At 32.5% G+C, this 21,517-nt stretch overlaps 3 long non-coding RNA genes across 3 annotated transcripts in view; 2 read left to right on the top strand and 1 right to left on the bottom strand.

Annotated features, from left to right (window-relative positions):
- Window positions 1–2,122: 2,122 nt before the first annotated feature.
- LOC136849947 (uncharacterized) lies at window positions 2,123–4,062 on the top strand. Its single transcript, XR_010856487.1, has 3 exons — window positions 2,123–2,239; window positions 2,637–2,795; window positions 3,510–4,062. It is a non-coding gene; the product is annotated as an uncharacterized lncRNA (long non-coding RNA).
- A 3,189-nt stretch (window positions 4,063–7,251) lies between these two features.
- Window positions 7,252–9,607, top strand: LOC136849946 (uncharacterized). Its single transcript, XR_010856486.1, has 3 exons — window positions 7,252–7,409; window positions 7,827–7,996; window positions 9,208–9,607. It is a non-coding gene; the product is annotated as an uncharacterized lncRNA (long non-coding RNA).
- Window positions 9,608–12,967: 3,360 nt separating this feature from the next.
- The window catches only part of LOC136849944 (uncharacterized), a 22,462-nt gene continuing 13,912 nt past the window's right edge, over window positions 12,968–21,517 (bottom strand). Inside the window, exons 2-4 of the long non-coding RNA XR_010856484.1 lie at window positions 20,269–20,479; window positions 14,602–19,152; window positions 12,968–14,160 (exon numbers count right to left, since the gene is read on the bottom strand). This is a non-coding gene — a long non-coding RNA (uncharacterized lncRNA). The remainder of the gene's footprint in view (window positions 14,161–14,601; window positions 19,153–20,268; window positions 20,480–21,517) is intronic.

The following is a 21,517-nucleotide window of genomic DNA, read 5'->3' as shown; positions in this document are numbered from 1 at the left end:
GCTTTTTTTCAGATAAATTTGCCCGGAATCCTTCTAGAATTTTGTGGGGTTTTAACCGGAGGCAACGAAAAAAGTTATCAATTTATTATTTTTCACCCAGTCTAATTCTAACAATAGATATCTTCTGGTTAAGAAGGCTTTCGCATAATATAATACAAATATTTGGAACATCAGATAAAAGATAATTGTCATGAATTGCATGATATAGAACTAAATTAATACAAAAATACACGAATATAGATTATTGGGATTGTCCATCAGTTCAAAATTAGAGTTTTAAAATCCATTTCTTGAATAATTATTCATCTCGCCTGTTGATGAATAGTGACTTACTCATTTTATGAGTTGATGAGAATTGATGTATGTTCGAAGCATTCATCTCGGTATCTCAGGATGCTGATAAGTTTAAAGTAGACTGTGATGATACCTGTATGTGCTGTATATTATTTATTTTGGTTTTGTTATTTAGATGGAGTATGAAAATATGTTCAGTATTTGCCAGGACACTTCGGTACTAAATTATTTACGAATCAACGAAGGTGAATTATAATCGAAAAAGAATGGTCAGATAATATTTACAGCAAGCATCTACATTTAGTTTTAAAACTCAAGTTTCTAAATCGTCGAAAAAACTAATCGTACCTCTCACGGGAATGCAGTAACTTTATATACTAGCAATTGTAATTGAGAAAGAAAGGTCAGATTCTATTTACAGCAAGCATCTACATTTAGTTTTAAAACTCAAGTTTCTAAATCGTCGAAAAAAAAAATAATCGTACCTCTCACGGGAGTCCAATAACCATATATATACTAGCAATTCTTAAGGGGCTGTATATCTCCGTACTACAAAGTTCTCTGAGGAGCAGTAAAAGTTTCCATGGGATTACCGAAAGCCATCTTATCTGATTATCGTCAGGCTAGGTCGAATCTACGACCCGTTTACAAGGGGAAAAGTAATGAAGAATCTCTTCAAATTACTTCCATAGCAAAACTATGGGACTTTAAAAGGAAGTATTAGGGACGTCGATGTAAGTTCGTAAGGCTAAGAAGTTATTTCCCAGTAGGGGATAGTGCCGTCATTGCACCTCATGCGGTGCACTGTAGGCGTTACTTAAGGCTCTTTGTAGCGTGCCTTCGGCCCCTAGCTGCAAGCCCTTTCGTTCCTTTTGCTGTACCTCCTTTCATATTCTCTTTCTTCCATCTCACTTTCCACCCTCTCCTAACAATTGATTCATAGTTCAACTATGTCTGAAAATCTAGGCTGAGAATTCATATTTTCAGGAATTCATATTTCCAGGAAATCATATTTCCAGGAATTCGTATTTCCAGAATTCATATATCCAGGAACTCATATATCCAGGAACTCATATAGCCAGGAGTTCACAGTTCCAGGAATTCAATTTTCCAGGAATTCATAGTTCCAGGAATTCAAATTTCCAGGAATTCATAGCTCCAGGAATCTATGTTTCCAGGAATTCATATTTCCAGGATTAATATTTCCAGGAATTCATATTTCCAGAATTCATTTTCCAGGAATTCATATATCCAGGAATTCATATATCCAGGAATTCACATTTCCAGATCCCATATTTCCAGGAATTCATATATTAAAGAGTTCATATTTTCACGGATTCATATTTCCTGGAACTCATATTTCCAGGAATTCATATATTCAAGAGTTCGTATTTTCACGGATTCATATTTCCTGGAACTCATATTTCCAGGAATTCAAATTTCCAGAATTCACATTTCCAGGAATTCATATTTCCAACAATTCATTTTTCTAGATTTCATATTTCCAGGAATTTAAATTTCCACAATTCACATTTCCAGGAATTCATATTTCCAGCAATTCATTTTTCTAGATTTCATATTTCCAGGAATTCAAATTTCCAGATTTTATTTCCAGGAATTCATATTTCCAGAATTCATATTTCCAGATTTCATATTTCCAAGAATTCATATTTCCAGAATTCATATTTCCAGGAATTCATATTTCCAGGAATTCCTACTTCCAGTGTTTCTCTCGTTAAGATAGATGGCGTTCTACCCAAGACTACCAGAGTTACCAAGAAAAAAAAAAACCCACGGTCGTGTGCTCCCTTATCCTTGCTTTTCAAACAACAGTCTTCTTCAAGTCTTACGCCTCTCTGTAAGTCGAGAGAAGAATCCTGACTCTGTTCAGTTAGTAGACTGCTGTGAATTTTAACTGAGATTTTCGTTGTTTTTAAACATGGATGTGAGTGAGATATATTGGTGTATTCCGTTTGGTGTAACTTTTTTGTGTTTGTGTTGTAATAATTAGGTTTCCCTACGGCTTAAATTGATCAACAGCTATGGTTTACGTGTAACTAATGTATTTTTTGTGAAAACCACTGGTAAGAAATGTTAAGTTTTCCCAGTGGAGTATCTTTGAAATTAGCAATTTTCTAATTTTAGTCTTCTGGAGGACTTTACCCATTAGGTTCATATGAGATTAGTGTCTATTAATCTTTTATTTTTGGTCGTCTTGCTTTAATACGATCAGAATTTAACTTAAATTTTTCTGTGTGATGTAACTCCATAGGTTAATCTTAAATAAATCAGTTTATTAATCTGTGATTTACATAGCGTTAACTAGTCTTTTATTCTTCCAGTTGACATCCACAGAAGACCTCCCCGTCGTTTCAACTACACCAGAGCCTGTATACAACTATGCCATGCTCGACTGGTTTTTAGCCTTGATTATCTTCACGACATCATTTATCTTATTTTACATTTGTCGACAGGCGTACTTCATGTTTCGTTGTCGGAAGGTAATGTTTTTTTTTTTTTTTCCTTAGTGTCCAGCGTAACTAGTGTTTAACTTCTACAATTGCGATTCTCAATACTCTTCAATTTAGTTTAAAGTTGTGGGCGAGTCTGTTTTCTTTACTATATTAAATATATTTCAATTATGGATTTAATTGCTAGCTTTCTTTTATAGCCGTTGTGGCAAAGGTTAAAGTAAATTTTCCCCGTTACCAGTCTTGATCAATTTTAACTTTGAATATCAGTTTTTTTTCCCCGTAATCAGTCTTGATCAATTTCAACCTTGAATGTCTTAGTTTTGAATGTCTTAGTTTTGAATGTCTTAGTTTTGAATGTCTTAGTTTTGAATGTCTTAGTTTTGAATGTCTTAGTTTTGAATGTCTTAGTTTTGAATGTCTTAGTTTTGGAGATAAAGTGAGTTGTATGAGTAACTTAACTAGTTACTTGATGCTTGAAGTCTTAGTTCAATTTTAGTTTATATGAAAGGTTACGAAGCTTTGAATATTGGAAGTTTTGTGAGTAACTTTCCCAGTTATAGCTTCATGCAATTTCAATCTTTAGTTCAATTTTAGTTTATATGAAAGTCAGGGAGTTTTGAATATATATTCAACTGTTTTGGGTTATATGGTTATAAAAAATTTAGGTAAGTTTTTGTAGCCCAAGACGTAAATGCTCATCAGTTTGCAGAGTCCCACTAACTTTTGTTTTTCTTTTTTCAGTCTCTGTAAGACCTCCCTGTCTTCTAAAAGCCCTGACGAGCAAGTCGCTTAATTCTTCGGCCATGGAGGAGAATGGTCCATAAATTCGACGATGGTCTTTGTTTTAAATCCGTTGAACTTTAATAGTAAAAATGTTCAAGCCTTGCAGCTGTTTACGTAAAGGGATTGTTGATATACAGTAATTCGGCACTTTCAGATAATTTGGTACAATCACTTCCAGCTGAAAGTGATATGGTCGAAGTGTTTTCATATCTGGTAGTTGATAACGCAGTTTGATTCCATTTTTAATTCCAGTTTGTTTGATGGAAGTGTTATCATATCTGGTAGTTGATAATGCTTGGTAAATCTAGGTTTTAATTCCAGTTTGTTAATGTTTGAATACCCTTTAATATTTGTTGGGTTGACACTTTTTAAGTTTCAAGTTTTTTGGGGGGTCATTAGCTGGACTCAATGGCTGCTTTTTAAGTGCAAATGTTGCAATATTTTTGTAGTTCTTTTAAACTTGGTGCATCTCCTCCATGAGCTGAAGTCCTAAATAGAAATAAAAACTACATTGCTTATATTATTTATCCTGAAGCTGATAAACTGCTTGAATGGCTATTTTTCCTCTTATCCTGTGACACGATAGAGCTGCGGAACTGAGGTTTTTAATATTCTTGTTAGGTCTTGAGAAAATAAGAAGCTAATGGAGTATTTTAATTCAGACTGGACATACTAGCAGATAGCTGGTGTTCTTTAAGGGGGTACATCCTCTTTACTTCCTATTGCAAAGTTAAGATAGACTAGTGGTTCCAGTTGTAGAACTGGGATTTCTTGGTAGGTGTCCTGAATAAGATAATGAGGTAATGTACCTTTATATCAAGTTTGACTGATAACAACCATTTAAACTATTCCAATTATGTCAGACATAAGTTAGAACATTAACGTTGAGACTAGAAACTATATTTTTGATAGTTGAGTTTTGATACTTGAGTTTTGATACTTGAGTTTTGATACTTGAGTTTTGATACTTGAGTTTTGATACTTGAGTTTTGATACTTGAGTTTTGATACTTGAGTTTTGATACTTGAGTTTTGATACTTGAGTTTTGATACTTGGTATCTGAAGTATTTAATACCCTGGACATAATCTAAAGTCTTAATGTAACAACTGTTAAAATAGCCTATGAAAATAGCCAGGGAAAATGGGTGTCTTGGAAATTTCTAAAAATGTCCGGTAACGTGTGAAAATATTGGCTTTAGCTCAACTGCTGTAACATTCCTGTATCTTAGTTTCTTGCTAAAGAAAAACTTGACAGCTTCATAATTATTCCTGTATCTATAGTTAATTTCTAATGGAAATAGTCCTATTTCTGGGCTCTCTATTATTCCTGTATCGAAGTTTCTTGCTAATGAGAATATTCTTATTGTCACCACACGATTCCTGCTAATGAAAATAGCCCTATTTCTGGGCATTTAATGATTTATTCCTGCATCTATGGTTTCTTGCTAATGGGATTAGTATTTTAACACTTCATGATTCCTGCTAATGAAAAGTCTAATTTCTTGACTACGTACGTGAACACTAGAAAAACTACTAAGGTTTAAACTAAGGAGCAACTAGTTTAATGTGACCCTACTTGTCACAACCCAATTGAAATGTTTCTTGTTGGAAGATAACTACAGAAGGGTCTTAATTCAAACCTATTCGTGAATTTATAAAGACAATGAAATGGTAAAGTGCAATTGTCCTTTGCTTCTCATTTTAAGTTGGCCAAATGGATGGGCACTTTTTTTTTTTTTTGAGATGCACTGGTTCCTGCTACGGTTTGTGAAGTCATACTGTAAGCTGCAATGGGTTCCACTAAAGGTGGTAATTCTGAACTGCAATAGGTTCTGAGAGCTACAATGTCTTGTGCTGAGGCTTGTGTATTCATTCTGAGCTGCAATGTATCCTGTTATGGCTTGCAGTCATTCTATGAATTGCAGCGGGTCCTGTTAAAACTTGGTCATGTGTGCTTTGTCTTCATAAGGTTGTCATTCTGAGCTGCAATTTATCCTACTAATGCTTGTAGTACAATTGTGAGCTGCAGTGGGTATTGTTAAGGCTTGTATAGTTATTTGGTGTGCTGCAATGGTTCATGCCAAATCTTGTATAGTTATTCTGTTAGCTGCAATGCATCCTGTAAGGTTTGCAGTCATTCTATGAACTACAGTGGGTCCTACTGAGGCTATTACAGTAGTCATTCTATGAACTGCAAAGGATTCGGCTACGACTTGTATAATCATTCCTTAAGCTGCAATTGGTTCCACTGAGGGATGTAGTCATTCTATGAGCTGCAATACGTCCTATTAAGGTTTGTAGCCATTCTGTGAGCGGCAGTGGATTCTGCTACGGCTTGTATAATCATTCTGGGAGCTACAGCTGGTTCTACTAAGACTTGCAGTTATTCTATGATTTGCACTATGTCCTGCTAAGGCTTGTAATTATTCTTTGTGAGCTACAGTGGATCGTGCTAAGGACTGTATAGTCCTTCTGTGAGCTACATTGGGTTCCACTAAGGGTTGTACTTATTCTATGAGCTGTAATAGGTCTTGCTAAGGCTTTCAATCAGTCTATGGGCTGCAATGGGTCGTGCTAAAGCTTCTCCAGTCATCTGATACTCTGCAATGGTCCATGCAAAGTCCTGTATAGTCATTGTATGAGCTACAATGGCCCATTGTGAGGCCGTGACTCTGAGAGTTACAGTGACTCATGCAGAGGCCTATAAAGGCATTCTGTGAGCTACTGTGTGTTATTCTGAGCTATTGTCAGCTATGCTGAGATCCAATAAGTCCCGTTACTTGTTGTAGGTCATAGAGACAATTTGTCAGCTGTCAAAGGGTCTTATTAACCAGATTTCTATTTTGGTTGAACGTCTGAATGCATTCATATCAGAATGAATTTCAGGTGCAGAAGTTTTCCAAGAATGGGGAGGATCAAGAGTTAGTTATTTGCTGAAATACAACATGCATCTGAAATTCCCATGTGATGAATTGCATCATGGTTGAAGAATAATCCACTAAATAATATATATATATATATATATATATATATATATATATATATATATATATATATATATATATATATATATATATAACATGTGTGTGTGCATGTGTTAATTCCTTAAAAGAAACAAATTTTAGATACAAAAATGTTGATGTCTGAAAAAAATATATAATTTTTTTGACACATCATCATGGCGTCTGAAAATTTTCTTCAAAGACTCAAAATTCAAATATTCAGTTCAAGTCATGTTCTACATTGATCATCGAGAATATGATTTCTTTATAGAACAGGTCTCTATGATTTTAAGGAATATTTTTTCAACTATGATGAGTATCAAATATTTTATGCAAGAGGAAGTTAAATAAATATTTACACATAAGAATTCTTGAGCGCCATGATGTTAGTATTGGACGGATGTAGATATTGTGATTGTGAGACTGACGCGTGTATTTTACTTTAGAATCATTTAAAACTGAATATGTAAATATATGAAAAAATATATTTGTTGTTGAAAATTAGCGACAGCTACAATACATTGTTTAAAGCCACCTAAACACTCATCGATGCATTACGCCAGTTTGAAGTGTTAAAAAGGTGTAAGTATTCTACGACTGCTATTTGTCTTAATGGTACTTTGACCCTCAAAAATTTAGAACTTCAACTTGAACGATGATTAGCAAGACTTTAAACCTTGTAAAACGCCATAAGGTGAACTCTTTATCTTTGAGATTATCCACTTTGCTTTTAGGCTTCACGAGACGCGGCTGTGACGGATTACTGTCCAAACTTCTAAGTTTTATTTCAAGTTTTATAAGATTTGATTACTAAGAGGAGGAGTCTGCTTAGCCCAGTGTGTTTCAGTTTCCTAAGGTAACTATCTGTCTGTGTCTGATGTGTGGAAATATGTGGTTTACTCAAGTGATCATCTTTATCCTTAGAATATTTGTATTTCTGAGAACGTTTGTGTTTTGGAAAGCTTATTATTACATTGGTGGTATTCTAATTGCTGGGATTTAGGGACAGCTCTGATAACATATAAACTAAACATGCTTAGTATATACACCATTAAGTCAGAATGTAACCCAAGAGGAACAAAGGATTATCCATTGACATATTTCACGAAAACATCATTAGGAAATTAAGCTGAAAGCGTGAAATAATCATTACAAACACCAAAGCTTCTGTGAAAACATTAAGAGTGCTAATCTATCTAGAATTACGAGGAGGTTGGCTATATTTTAAGATAATAAATTTCCCGACTTTAAATATCTTCGTTTCACTTTCTAGGAAGTTGGTTTTCAATTCGACCTTACGCAAACCACCCGCTAGTGATTATGGCCCGATTGAATCCAAATGAATTACTGCATCATGCATTACAGTTTTTCATGTGTTTTCTTTTGACGGTCGTGTTCTTATTCATGACTTTCAAGTTTCTGTTCCACACTCGCAGGAGAATGGTAAGGAATATCTCTTTTATTGTTTTGAAACCTTTCAGCTTCGTTTTTCGTATTTTTCCAAAATAATTTTTTTTTCTGGTTTGGAAAATGTTAAGAAATGACTTTTATTGTTTTGAAACATTTCAGGTTCGTTTTTCGTATTTTTCCAAAATAATTTTTTTTTTCTGGTTTGGAAAATGTTAAGGAATGTCTTTTATTGTTTTGAAACATTTCAGCTTTTTTTTCTTATTTTTCCAACTTTTTTTTCTGGTTTGGAATATGGAATGGAATACAGAGTTTAGGCCAACAGCCAAATTTTGGGACCTATGAGGGCATTCAGCGCTGAAAGGAAAATTGAGAGGAAAAGGTTACAAAGGTGTAACAGGAGGAAAACCTCGCAGTCGCACTATGAAACAATTGTTAGGAGAGGGTAGAAAATAGATGGAAGAAAGAATATGAACGGAGGTACAGTAAAAGGACTGAAAGGGGTTGCAGGTAGGGGCCGCAGGGACGCTGCAAAGAACCTTTAAGTAATACCTACAGTGCACCACGTTTAGTGCACTGACGGCACTAACCCCCTACGGTTTTTTTTGACAAAATGGATACATAAAGCTTTGATAATTTACATACTAACTCGTGACAGCCTTTTATTCGTTATTCTAAAGTATGGTTTTTAAAGTATGCTTCATATGTCACATACTAATATGCCATTTCTTATAAAATATATAGAAGCAACTGATTGTGCATCAGAAGGTTTCTTAGTAAACATACTGTTCACTCACATTGTGCACCAATTGGTGTGGCTGCAGACGTACAAGAAAAAAAACTCAACAAAATGAAATAAACTATCCCAGGAATTCTTCAAACCAACAAAGACTTAAGTACTTCTGGGTGATAAAAAAAATTTTACCTAAAATTTTCGAAAATTTATCAGTGCAAAATGCTCAATATTTCATCAAGAATTTGTTTCAAGTTTATGCTTCTGACATACTTAGGAAATGAATGAGAAAGTGTTTTTGTCACGGCATTTGAATCTTGTACTTCCTGTGAAGGGGATATGTCTTAGTTGCCTTATCTTTAGTTCAATTGTTTTAAGTTGTTTCCCACTTTGGTTTGGAATACAACTGTCATTAATTATATTAACTTATTGATTATTGCGTATGTCGTCACAAGATATTTTGTAGAATTCAAATAATGCCACGTCGAATTACAAGTTTTCTCTTTCTTTACAGCAGCCGAGGAGGATTAGGAGGCATGGACGTTTATAGAAAACAAAATTCTGCAAGACATTCGTGAGAAATTTCATTTTAGTCAATTTTAACTACTAAATTTATCACATATGATAAATTTCGGGCATCTCTATGCTGCGTGGGTATGTCTGTATGTAGCAGTAGGATTTTAAACTGCCATAATATGGCAGGAGAATAAACATTACTGTAGCGGAATTCCTTTAAAATCATGCAATGGAAGGCTACAAAAAAATCAAATTAGTTTGGATTTTAAGTTGCGAGACTAAAGATATCACGATGCATTTTGTTTCTTCAAATCTACATGCTGATTGTCAATGGTTTTGTATTGTTTTAAAGTTACGTATCTTCAATAATTTTATAGAATAAAACCTGCCGTTACGTCTGTTGGTTTCTAAATATCCTTAGCACAAAAAATTTTGTTTTACTGGTTTACATTGAGACAGCTGACGGAACGAGAATCCTGATGCCTTCAAACTGTTAATTTATTTATTTTTTCTTTTTTTTAATGAGTGATATCTTCTTTCTGAATAATACCATATTCTTTGGAAGCTTGAATTTCAAGTCAATGGCCCCTGTGGGCTTGTTCCATCTTCTGAATAATGATAATGATAATAGTATTTTAATCAACAACGACCCAGACATATACAAACTGCCATCTCATTCGTCTAAACCGTGAGTGAGAATTAACTCGAAAGGAAGTTATGTCGTCGTGGTCCTGTTTTCATATGTAATTTAATTATCTTTAATTGAATCGAGCCATAGGAAAACAAATTAGGAATTTTAATTTTTCCCCATTTCATTGAGTTGATCTACGAAAGTAAATGGATAAATGACATTTCTCTGCTTCAAGCTCTTATTCCATAAATTATTTTATAGTGAACCAATATATACTTTCATGCTTTATTGAAATTTTGAGGTTTCAAGCTTTAAAAAGCATTTTGTAAACAATACTTTTATCTGTTTCGTCACAGTACTCAAGATCTGGAAAGACTTGACTTAATATAATCTAGTTAATTGGAGAAGTGAAATTTTAATGAGGAATATAGTGAGAACATTGTAACTTTTGGTGCATAAACAAAGTGATTGATTGCAGTGCAGTGGTGCAAACGTTTCCCAGTCAACAATCTGCTTCTCGTTTTCTTTAAATTGGAAAAATGTTAATAAGAAAACGGCGCAATTGAATGATGTGGGGAAACATAACTAAACCAAACTCACAAAGTTATCATAATCAGTGTTTTGTTGCAGCGGAAGTCATAAATCATCCTACAACAACTGAAATGGTACAAATTCAGAAGAGGAACGTTGGTAGGGAACAAGGTAAAAGTTAAACGAAGGAAATATGCTAGTTAACTATTTGCTTAGTCACGAAACGATCTTACAACAAGACCTCAAAGATTTAACATTAATCTGTGAATATTTATATAAATTACGATAGCTACATATGTCAGTGACTTAGGACCATCAAGATATACAGTACATCAGTATTCATCGAAAACTGAGAGTTAACCACAGATTTGTATAGGCCCGGGGCTCATTTTCGTCGGGCAAACTGCCTTGTTTGGCTGTCAAATTATCGTGTACCTCGTCACTTCATGATGTAAATGACTGATATAATGTAAAATCCTATCAATTATCTATATTCTTTACTAACTTGCAGAATTAAATAAAACTCGTTTAGAAAAAGTCCTTTTACTTATATAACAGAACTGAACCTTTCAAACAATGAAGGAATAATTACTAAGTTCTCAATAACTAAGTTATTAGTGGATCTGTGGATGGTGAAGATATGATTTATTTGTTAAATTATCTATAACCCAGTATGAGATTCTCTTCCTTTTCAAGTCCATATTTATGGGAAAATATCTATGGATACCACCTGCTAGAACGTTGACCCCAGTATTTGATACAGTGTTCTTATTAGGAAAATATGAAATCTTTTAATACTAATGCACTTGGTTGTAATGCTCCATATTTAGGTTGTGTAAAATAATGTAGCATTTCGCTAGACAGATAACTGGCCACATTGAAAAAAATAAGAGATCATATTTTCAGTGAGTACTGTTTCAAAGTGTATCAAATATATTTATACTGTTTACAATAGAATCGAAACATCTGCAATAAAGGAATTACAAATATTGATATCTATAATAAGCAGAACCTAGCACTTTTTGATAAATATCCATTACTTCATACACTGAAAACTCAGTGTATTAATTATTTACTACTCTGTATGTTAAAACAGGTGTCCAAACTGTTATGAGCATAGACTTCAGAAGCATTCAGAACAGGCAGTGGTTTCGTTCAGAAGTTTTAAAAGCCAGTTGTTGCGAGGAATCTTTTATCAAGTCTTTTCCCAGTATTTTTTGTGTCATGCAACTTTTAGATCAACCACTGTAGCACTGACCAAAAACCGAGAATTTATTATGAATGGCTTGTTCGTCACGAGAATCCCAAAGATTATTGTTTTATTGAATTGTGCATATTCTTATTTCACTGAACAGATGTCCGGGGATTGGTTAACACCAAAATTTTATATTTCAAGTATACAGATATTCTGTTGTCAGTTACAATGTTCCTGCTTAGCAATACAATCCGATAAAATAATCATCATAGAATTATAGATTACAAGGCTTTCGGAGAAACCATTCGTGTAGTCTATTTACAGTTAAATTGCTTCTAAAAGAGGCTCAGTAGAGTAGAATATACTGAATTGTTTGTTCTTTGGATCTGTTCTGAAATAGAAGAGTGGAATTTCATACTTTTCATTTAACATACTTACAGTAATTGTCAGTCTTCTGAATGCATAATTGAGTTATTAAAGAAAACATTTATGAAATTATATGGTAAATGGTAATTTTAGTCAGTATATTAACCGAGAATAATACCGGGTTTTGTTTTTGTGAAAAACAATCTGCATCTCTTAACATCAGCAGCTTGCTTCTGTTTTCTTTTGAGGATTTAACTGACTCAGTGGTAATGCGGAGTTCAATGAACATTTTAAGGTACAAGAAACTGGAAGCTAAGATCACCTGACCTGCTAGATTTGAAATCTTGATTGGCAAATAAAGGAAAACTTGTATCTAGGCAACCTTTCATCCTTGTTTTGGAAGATAACATTTACTGATGGCCAGTCAGCTTAGATTGTGTTTTACCTGATTGTGATTGTATGTCACTTATTCTCAGACTGTAATGCTGGCAACCATTTAAGGCTTTAAAATCAATTATTTTTTCCAAAGTTACAAGACTTTAAATCCAAGGTGGTGCAGTATTTTGCTGATACACTCATTCAGTAAAACAAATTCTGGTAAATCTCTTGTTGGAGATTAATTAAAACAATTTCTGCTCAGAGAAATGTTTTGGAGCTTGAGCTTCAAAACTGAATTTCAGTTTTGATTAAAAGAGGGACAGAAAAAGATTTATAGCCTAAGAAAATCAACCATGTAACGTAAAAGGTACTGTGAGGCAGTATTTTCTGATGACAAAAAATATACACAATTAAAATCAATAGTAATTGTACAGAACCTTTGCTATAATAGCAATCTCTTTCAGACTAAGGTTAATATTGGTTTAGGTGTAAGGTGAGGTAAATATCCAGCAGTTTGGAAGTTGCATCAAAGCACAGGAACTTTTAAGTGTAATCAAGCTCTCCAAGGTTTGTCGAAATTTTGTTGTTCCCTAACATTATGGATATTTTCCTTTTACACAACACCATTCATGGGATGAAATAACATTAAACAGTCAGGGAGATTTGTTCTTTTACTTAACTTTCTGTACATGGTCATAATATACATAATGTTCTTGTATGCCATCATACACTTATATTTTTAATCAAACTATTAAATATATTGACTTGCACCTATGATAAACTTAGGAATATATCTTAACCAATAGATTTATTTAAATGTATTTCATGTACATGCTTAATTTGGATAAGTATTTGGTATCATTCTACAGCCTATATCTGGCTTTTAATATATTTGTTTCCATATTCTTAGTTTGGCATAAAATTTCAAAATCTATCACAGATCACCAAAGTTGGTCTGACTAAAAGTGACGAATTGGTGTAAGTTGGTATTGTAAACAAATTGTAAAATTAAAATGTTTTGATTCTAGTTTTCTGAGAAAATTTTTAGCATGTATGGTAAAAATATACAGATTTTACAAATTTATCACTGTTTTTTACTCTAGAATTAAATGAAAGTTTGAAAACAGGTTAAAAAATATTTAATTTCATATTTTATGCAAAAAACAGAATAAGTCTGAGAAGGAAAGAATTATAATAAAATTTGATTTGCATCAATTTCTTTGGCATGTTTTATAGAACATGATTATTATGGTACTAATTGTGAAGATTATTACTAAGTTTCAGGGTATAAATCTTCTTTATGTCTTTGAATATAATACCTTTAAACTAGACCAAATATGATTATTACCTTATAATATAGATATTTCAAATAATAATAACTGATATGTAAGTCATCAGGAGAAATAATACTGAAATAAGCATAACGAAAAAAAAAAAAAAAACATCAAAACATCATTATGCTCAAAAGAATATAATCCTAAATATTAAAACAAAGTCATGGACTAAAAAAATCACAGAAGGCCAAATCAGGGATTCTGTTTTTGCACAAACTAAAGTTGGAGCTTTAGCAGATTTTGATATTAAAAACAAATCACAGCCAATGAAACATGCAATGTCTCTTTCCATAACTATATCATATACTCTTTTTGACTACTTGAGCTTCAAATAGGCTCAAAAGACTATATATGAATTATCACAGTCTACAAAAAATATTTAATGTAACTTAAATTCCAACGTCAGTGACTAGTAAGTGGTTTCCTTCCTGCCTTGAATTTAATGGAGTTTCTTTTATAATGCCCCAGTATTCAATGGAATGTTCCTTCTTTGTTGACCAATTTCTCTTTTGGATTCTGAAATGAAAAACAAAAGGTTACACACACAGATATTAGAGGAGATATGGACTAAGGCATAAGTGCTCAAACCCAGGCCTTTTTTTTTATTATAAATACAGCCATCCTTATGCAGGCACAGGCTCTTGCTTCTAGAACAGGCTGTAAAAAGCCTTGCAAGTACTGATGCTTTTGTTTATAATTCCCTTCTTAGGCACAGGTTAGAATCCTGGCCAGGGTTGATTTGCTTATCATACATAAATTCCTTTTGGGTGTGGGTTTTTCCTTAAGTGGAGTGAATTTCATATCAAGGGTATCCGTTGCTTAATATGTATAGAATACAAAAAGTCATGTATGCAAAAGTAAAAAAATATGTATATATGTGTGTGTATGTGTTTGTGTGTATGGATAGATATATAGATAGATATTCAAAACAAATTAACCATAGATACTATCACACACCTTCTTCATTTCCTAGCGTATGGGAATGGACGGCCAACTTTACATTCCGGCTTCATCTCGCATCGCCAACAGAACAACCAGAATACTGATAAACCTCAGGAAGAAGAAGACCTCTAAGAAAGTGACCAGTTCTCGCCTGTAGAAATTCAGGACGTTGCTGAAATTTGTGGTGCGTCCTGAGATCAAGTCCAGCAATTCCTGGAACTCGGGATCCAGCATGGCTTCCAAAGCAGCTGCAAGACCTTCGTCTTCGTCCATCTGGAATGTAAAGGTTCGTTCATGAATTCTGCTTTCATGAGTATGAAACTGCCTTTTCGTAAAATGAAACCATTTACGATTTGATTTTGCCGTTCTCAAACGATTAAGGATGCTCCAAGGAAAATTAATTTTATATCATTGATTGGGAGTTATTTTTTGGCGTCATGAAATGTACCTTAAATTTGATTTTAATTGATATTCACATAAAACTATGGATATTTTGCGTACTGTGGAAGATACGGTTTTGTTCCTTAATTAAACTTCAGGTATAGGTATTTAATTCAATATTCCCATACGGACTTAAAATAAAACAAGGAAATTAATATGGTATATGCAAGAAAACGCTGCGAATTTCCATAAATCTGTGATTACTGAGGTCTAGAATCACAGGCTGTTTGAAAACAAAGATATGCCAGTAGTTATTTCATTCATCAATATAGGCAGAATATGTTTTCATCATATTTCATAAAACCACAAAATTGAGGATTTGATTTCATATTCCCAAACGAATTATCTGTAAATAGTATCTTTGATCCGTCTCTAGATCCCTGTCATGAAAAATCTAAGCATTGACATTTTGACTTTGAACAACGGATACACAGTTTTCATTACGACAAGACCTAGGTAATTGAGTCAGTTACTGGTCATTTTCCTAATAATAATAATAATAATAATAATAATAATAATAATAATAATAATAATAATAATAATAGACTTACCTTTATAATCATGGCCAGTTCTTAACTAATAAAAGCAAAACTGGAAAAATTTATCAGCAAAAATGAAGTCTCAGAACTAATTTGACAATATACCTTCATTCTTAGTTTATGGCAGTTAAATCATAGTTCAGCAATGAAAGTATTATAGCATTAAAACAATCCAATATTTTCTATATATAATTTGTATGAAAGTATTGAAAAGTCTCAATGAAGTTTCAAAGGCTGAGTGTTATCTAAACTATCTAAGCATTGCCACCATGTTATATAAATGCAGGGTCTCTTTACGAATTACAATCATATAATTCAATATGAAAATGAGTTATTTTCAAGGCCATACACTCCGTGGTCCTAAGGAAGAACAATAATTAACTTGTTCAATTGTTCAATGTCTGGAAACTAAGAGAAATCTGATGAAACTTGTATTGAAGATTGCATTAAACCATTATTGAAGCTACAAAAACTTCATCTAGTGAAATGTTTTGGCGTTTGGACATGGAGAATTAAAAACGTTATGAAACATGACACAGATAAACACAGAAAAAATATGAATTTGTGATTTGTACATTTATGAATACATATATATGGGTTAGTGTCCATATAATGAAAATTCGTTTTTGACCACTTGTTAATAATTACTGATAAACCGACACTGCCCATGTATTTTATCATCTCAACTTTGAAATTCCATGGTACCAAAGAAAATATAAAAAGTAACTGTGGAGAAGGATGAGAAGGACAAAGGTGCAGTCAATTATTCAGTCTACATCAACTGCCAAACACGAGATTCTTTGTTAGGGATTGCACTGAGAAGGCAGTGAAATCCAGATATCTGTAATTTTCACATTTTAAACGTTACCTTTTCCTCTGTGCCTTCAAAGCATTTACTGTATGTTTATGTAATTTCAGAGCAGAAACTACATTATTTCACCTACATACGGACATAAAATGAATTTTCATTAAAACGGTAGTTTCAGCAACCACAGGCATCTGTGTTAAGTTTAATATTTACCCCACCCTCATGAAGGGTTTCAGAGCAAATTGTACAGAAGCCACAGTCACTGCATCTCAAAGAGAGAGAGAGAGAGAGAGAGAGAGAGAGAGAGAGAGAGAGAGAGAGAGAGAGAGAGAGAGAGAGAGGCGTATGTAGCTATTTGAGTTACTCTTTTGTCATATTTTATATGTGAGGCTCTGTATTGTTGCTCTTTAGGCTGTACCTTTCTTGCGCATATGGCCACTCTATCTTGAGACAGGCTACTGAATAATAATAATAATAGTAATAATAATAATGTGTAATAAAAATCCACAGGCGCAACCGCCTGTTGAATTTGGAATAACATAACACCCGAACCAGCACTTCCGTGATGGGCCGTTATCTTCTAGCTCCGCCTGCATTTTTTTTTTAACTATTCTTAAGAAAACTACCCTTACATTTTAACGTTAGCACTGTTGAGGAACACCGTTCAAGTGTTCGAAAGTCTTTTGTTTATTTTACATAGTAATACATTTACTATATAATTGTTGATTTTTATTACACAGATTGCTTTTCACGAAATTGTGAATCTATTAGCAATAATAATAATAATAATAATAATAATAATAATAATAATAATAATAATAATAATAATGAGACCTAAAACAATGTTATCAAACATAATACGTCATGTATTTATGATGAATATATTAACTGGAAAATTGAGTCCTATAAACACACGGGTTTTGGTTTCAGAAACATCTTCAGTATGATATGGAGTTTATTATCTTCTGTTACAAATATGTATTCAGTAGAAATTTTCTAAAAAATGTTGCTTACAGAATACATAACAGAAATGTATGCATATTGTGTTTGCATGCATTTGTGGGCTTATGCATTGCAAGACAGAAATTCATGAAAGGATATTTAAATTCACTATATATTGTAAGAGTTGGCTACAATCAGAAATCCAAAGAAGGTAAATTTGTTTGATTGGAAATACAAAGCATGAATACATGAGCCTATCATTTAATAAAGTCTTGATAAAATATAGTCAATATAAAATTGTACATAATACCAACAAAAACAAAACACTTCTTTTATAATAACAACTTTTAAAACTTTGATTTAAAACAAATTAAAACAACTAATAATCTCTGCAAAGGTAAAATTTTGAATTTTCAAACAAAACAATATAAATATTTTTTTTATCTTATTTATAACAAAATAGAATGCAAAAAATCTATTAATTCAAAATGAAGTTTTTTTAAATGCAATTTAAAAAAAAATTATCTATTTTTGCAAAAGCAAATCAATTCAACTATTCTTAGAACAAAATAGAACGCAATAATCTCTCTTTAAAAGTATGTTTTTTTTTATTTAAATTATAATAAAATAAAACTGCAATCTACTTTTGCGGCAAAAGGTCTTTAAAATTCAAAATGAACAAAAATGAATTTGATTAATGATCTACCTCTGGATAAAGAGGACTCAAGTTTCTATAAAACACAACAGTTATATACTTCATTAAAACAGTTTTTAAACCTTACATCTACTAGAGCAGAAAACAATAATCTTTTGTAAAAATACTTTTGAACGTTGCAAACTTAATGAAAGTAAATCCTTGGACTTTTGACAAATGAATAACAAAAATTCAAGTACATAAATCATTTTTAAAAAATGTAAGGATAAAAATACTTTAAACTGAAAGCAATTACTTATTTCTGTGAAAGCAATTCTTTGTGTTTAGCAAAAAACTAAAAATATTACTTATAAAAGCAGATCTTGGGCCTTTTGAGAACATAAATCCAAAATTAAAAGTTTGCTTTTAACAAAAGAGAAAATAATCATACATTTTTACAAAAGCAAGTCTTGTTTTTCAGAGAAGCAAAAAGCAGCACTCTAACTTATCTGTATAATTAAATCTTAGGACTTTACCAAAAAATACACACTAAATAATCTAAGGAACTCAAGCTTTCAAACTTACTTACAAGACCAGAAAAAATCATCTATATTTGTAAAAGCATGCCTTTCTTAAAACAGAACACGAAACAATAATCCTTTTTACTTTAAATATATATCAGAATGAACTCCTTTCAATAAAATGAAATCATTTTGGCACCAAACAAAAAAAATTAATAATTTTGTTAAGAATTTAAATTTTAGTTCTAGTAAAACTGGAAAAAATAGCTTTTATGTAAAAAAAAAAAGTCGACAAAAATTGTTTTTAATGAAACAGAGTGAAATAATCTGCATCTGAAAAAAAGGTCTTTAAACTTGACTTTTGACAAAACAGAGAGCAGTCTTTGTATTCTATCCACGTAGAAAAAAAAAACCTTTAGACACCTAATAGAATTTTGCTACACCACAAATTACTCTGGCAATGTTTTGGTGAACCAGCTATGTCCTTAGAACACAGAATACCAACAGGACTCCACGATCATTGCCTCCTACTCAAAAAGGGGAAGGTTGGGAAGATTTTTTTTTTTCAACTTTTCTGTCTGAGCATCTCGAGTCATTCCTAGCCCACAGTAGGAAGATCGATGTGAGGAAGAAGACAAGAAGTCTCATGGGATGAGGCAATGGTCTCCATTGTTCACCATCCTGTGGATATTAGATGGTAAGAGCTTCCCTGATCATTTTGTCTTTCTGAAATAAGATGAATGACTTCTGGACTGAGAATTCTAAGAAGATGGTCTTTGGCTATTTATTACTGACGATGTTTGTACTCGTTCTCAAAGGCAGGAAGTAAACAGCACGGAATTGTTTTCAGTCAGGACACCAGCAATGTGCCATAGTTGTAGCAACTAAAATTTAATTAATATTGACGAATTTTATATACGATGATTCTTCAAACCAAAATGTATCCAAGATCAATCGTAGCATTTAAAAGGTAAAACAATGTTTCACGATTTTTTTACGATTATTCTTTATGATGAAATGTACCCAAAATCAACCATAGCATGAAAAAGCTAATAACATTTTTCTCACCAACCTAACCATAGTAAGGATTCATAACTACATGCCTTTATCAACAAAACAATACGAGTATTCTTCAAACTAAAATGTATCCAAGATCAATCGTAGCATTTAAAAGGTAAAAATAATTTTCACGAATTTTTTTTCCGATTATTCTTTATGATGAAATGTATCCAAAATCAACCATAGCATGAAAAAGGTAATACCATTTTTCCCACCAACCTAACCATAGTAAGGATTCATAACTACATGCCTTTATCAACAAAACAATACGATTATTCTTCAAACTAAAATGTATCCAAGATCAATCGTAGCATTTAAAAGGTAAAAATAATTTTCACGAATTTTTTCCGATTATTCTTTATGATGAAATGTATCCAAAATCAACCATAGCATGAAAAAGGTAATAACATTTTTCCCACCAACCTAACCATAGTAAGGATTCATAACTACATGCCTTTATCAACAAAACAATACGATTATTCTTCAAACTAAAATGTATCCAAGATCAATCGTAGCATTTAAAAGGTAAAAATAATTTTCACGAATTTTTTTTCCGATTATTCTTTATGATGAAATGTATCCAAAATCAACCATAGCATGAAAAAGGTAATACCATTTTTCCCACCAACCTAACCATAGTAAGGATTCATAACTACATGCCTTTATCAACAGAATAATATTATTCATCACTATATGTCAGTTTCAGTAAGCAAGCAGAACCCTCTCGTTTCAACTTACTTCCCATTGTGATTCTTGTCATAATGATTCTTTTCACAGTGATTCTTTTCAAAGTGACCCTTTTCAGCCGACGGGCGTCCAATGAGAATTTTCGTGCACAGCATCAGGATAATCATGACCAGTATTCCCAAAAACATGAAGGGCGGGAGGTCGAGGTTTATGTCTTCAAAGTGGGAGGAATTGCCAGGATTGTAGCGAATGTAGGGCTCCACTGAAATGCAAAATTTTAGAACAAAAATTAACTCCAAAAGACTTAACTGAGGGCTTAGTCGTCTTGTACTGAATTGTGGAGGTGTAGTGCTACGATAAATCAGTCTACAAGACTAGGTTGTTATCTAGTAAGGTTTTGAATTAGTAGAAACTAGACTGTCGTCTAATAGGGCACTGCTGATATGAAGGATGCGTAGACAAAAAGCCAAATCTAGAGAGTCTGAGAGATATATATATATATATATATATATATATATATATATATATATATATATATATATATATATATATATATATATATATATATATATATATATATTATATATATATGAATTAGTATATATTAAACTAATGTTTAATAGGGTGCTACTGATAAGTAAGTATACCACAATACCACTCGAATACAAAAATGCATCTCAAAAAAAAAAATCAGTAAATTGGGAATTAAAGTAATTATGCATAGAGCCCCACTATTAGGCAGAAAATTAATGAAACAAAAAGACTAGGGAATAGTCTAGTAATTCTCAAATGCAACATAAAAATGCATTACAAAGGTTTTTAGCTGCTGCCTGACAGGGTTCCGCTAAAGTAAAAAATGCAGTACAAAAATTCATGAAAAATGCACAGTACAAAAAATTTACGAAAAATGCAGAGTCCACTGATAAACAGAGACGTGCCAGAAATTTAACGAAGGACTAAAGACTCAGTGAATATTTAACGTGGCTCCAATAAAGGAATAAATTAAGAAAAACTTGTTAATCATCTGTATTACTTAGTTTTCTGTTAGTAATGCTAAGTGCCTGTTAATGCACCTAATTTAATATTAATAAAATGCAATGCATAAATTAAGTACCGAAAAATCTTAAGAGTGATTATCTTACAGAGTTTTAATGAAATCCCCTTCTCAAAAATAAGCCTGGCAAATGTGAATGAGTAAGCTTAACAAAAATTGTAATAATGCTCCCATGAGATATATAATCAAACAGAGAAACTAATCATTCAAGATTGACTACATAAAATGAATTCACTAAAACATTGT

The sequence above is a fragment of the Macrobrachium rosenbergii genome, chromosome 21, assembly GCF_040412425.1.
Source record: "Macrobrachium rosenbergii isolate ZJJX-2024 chromosome 21, ASM4041242v1, whole genome shotgun sequence".
Classification (NCBI taxonomy): Eukaryota; Metazoa; Arthropoda; class Malacostraca; order Decapoda; family Palaemonidae; genus Macrobrachium; species Macrobrachium rosenbergii.
The sequence above is the reverse complement of the archived record's forward strand: the minus strand, read 5'-3'. Positions and strand labels throughout refer to the sequence as shown.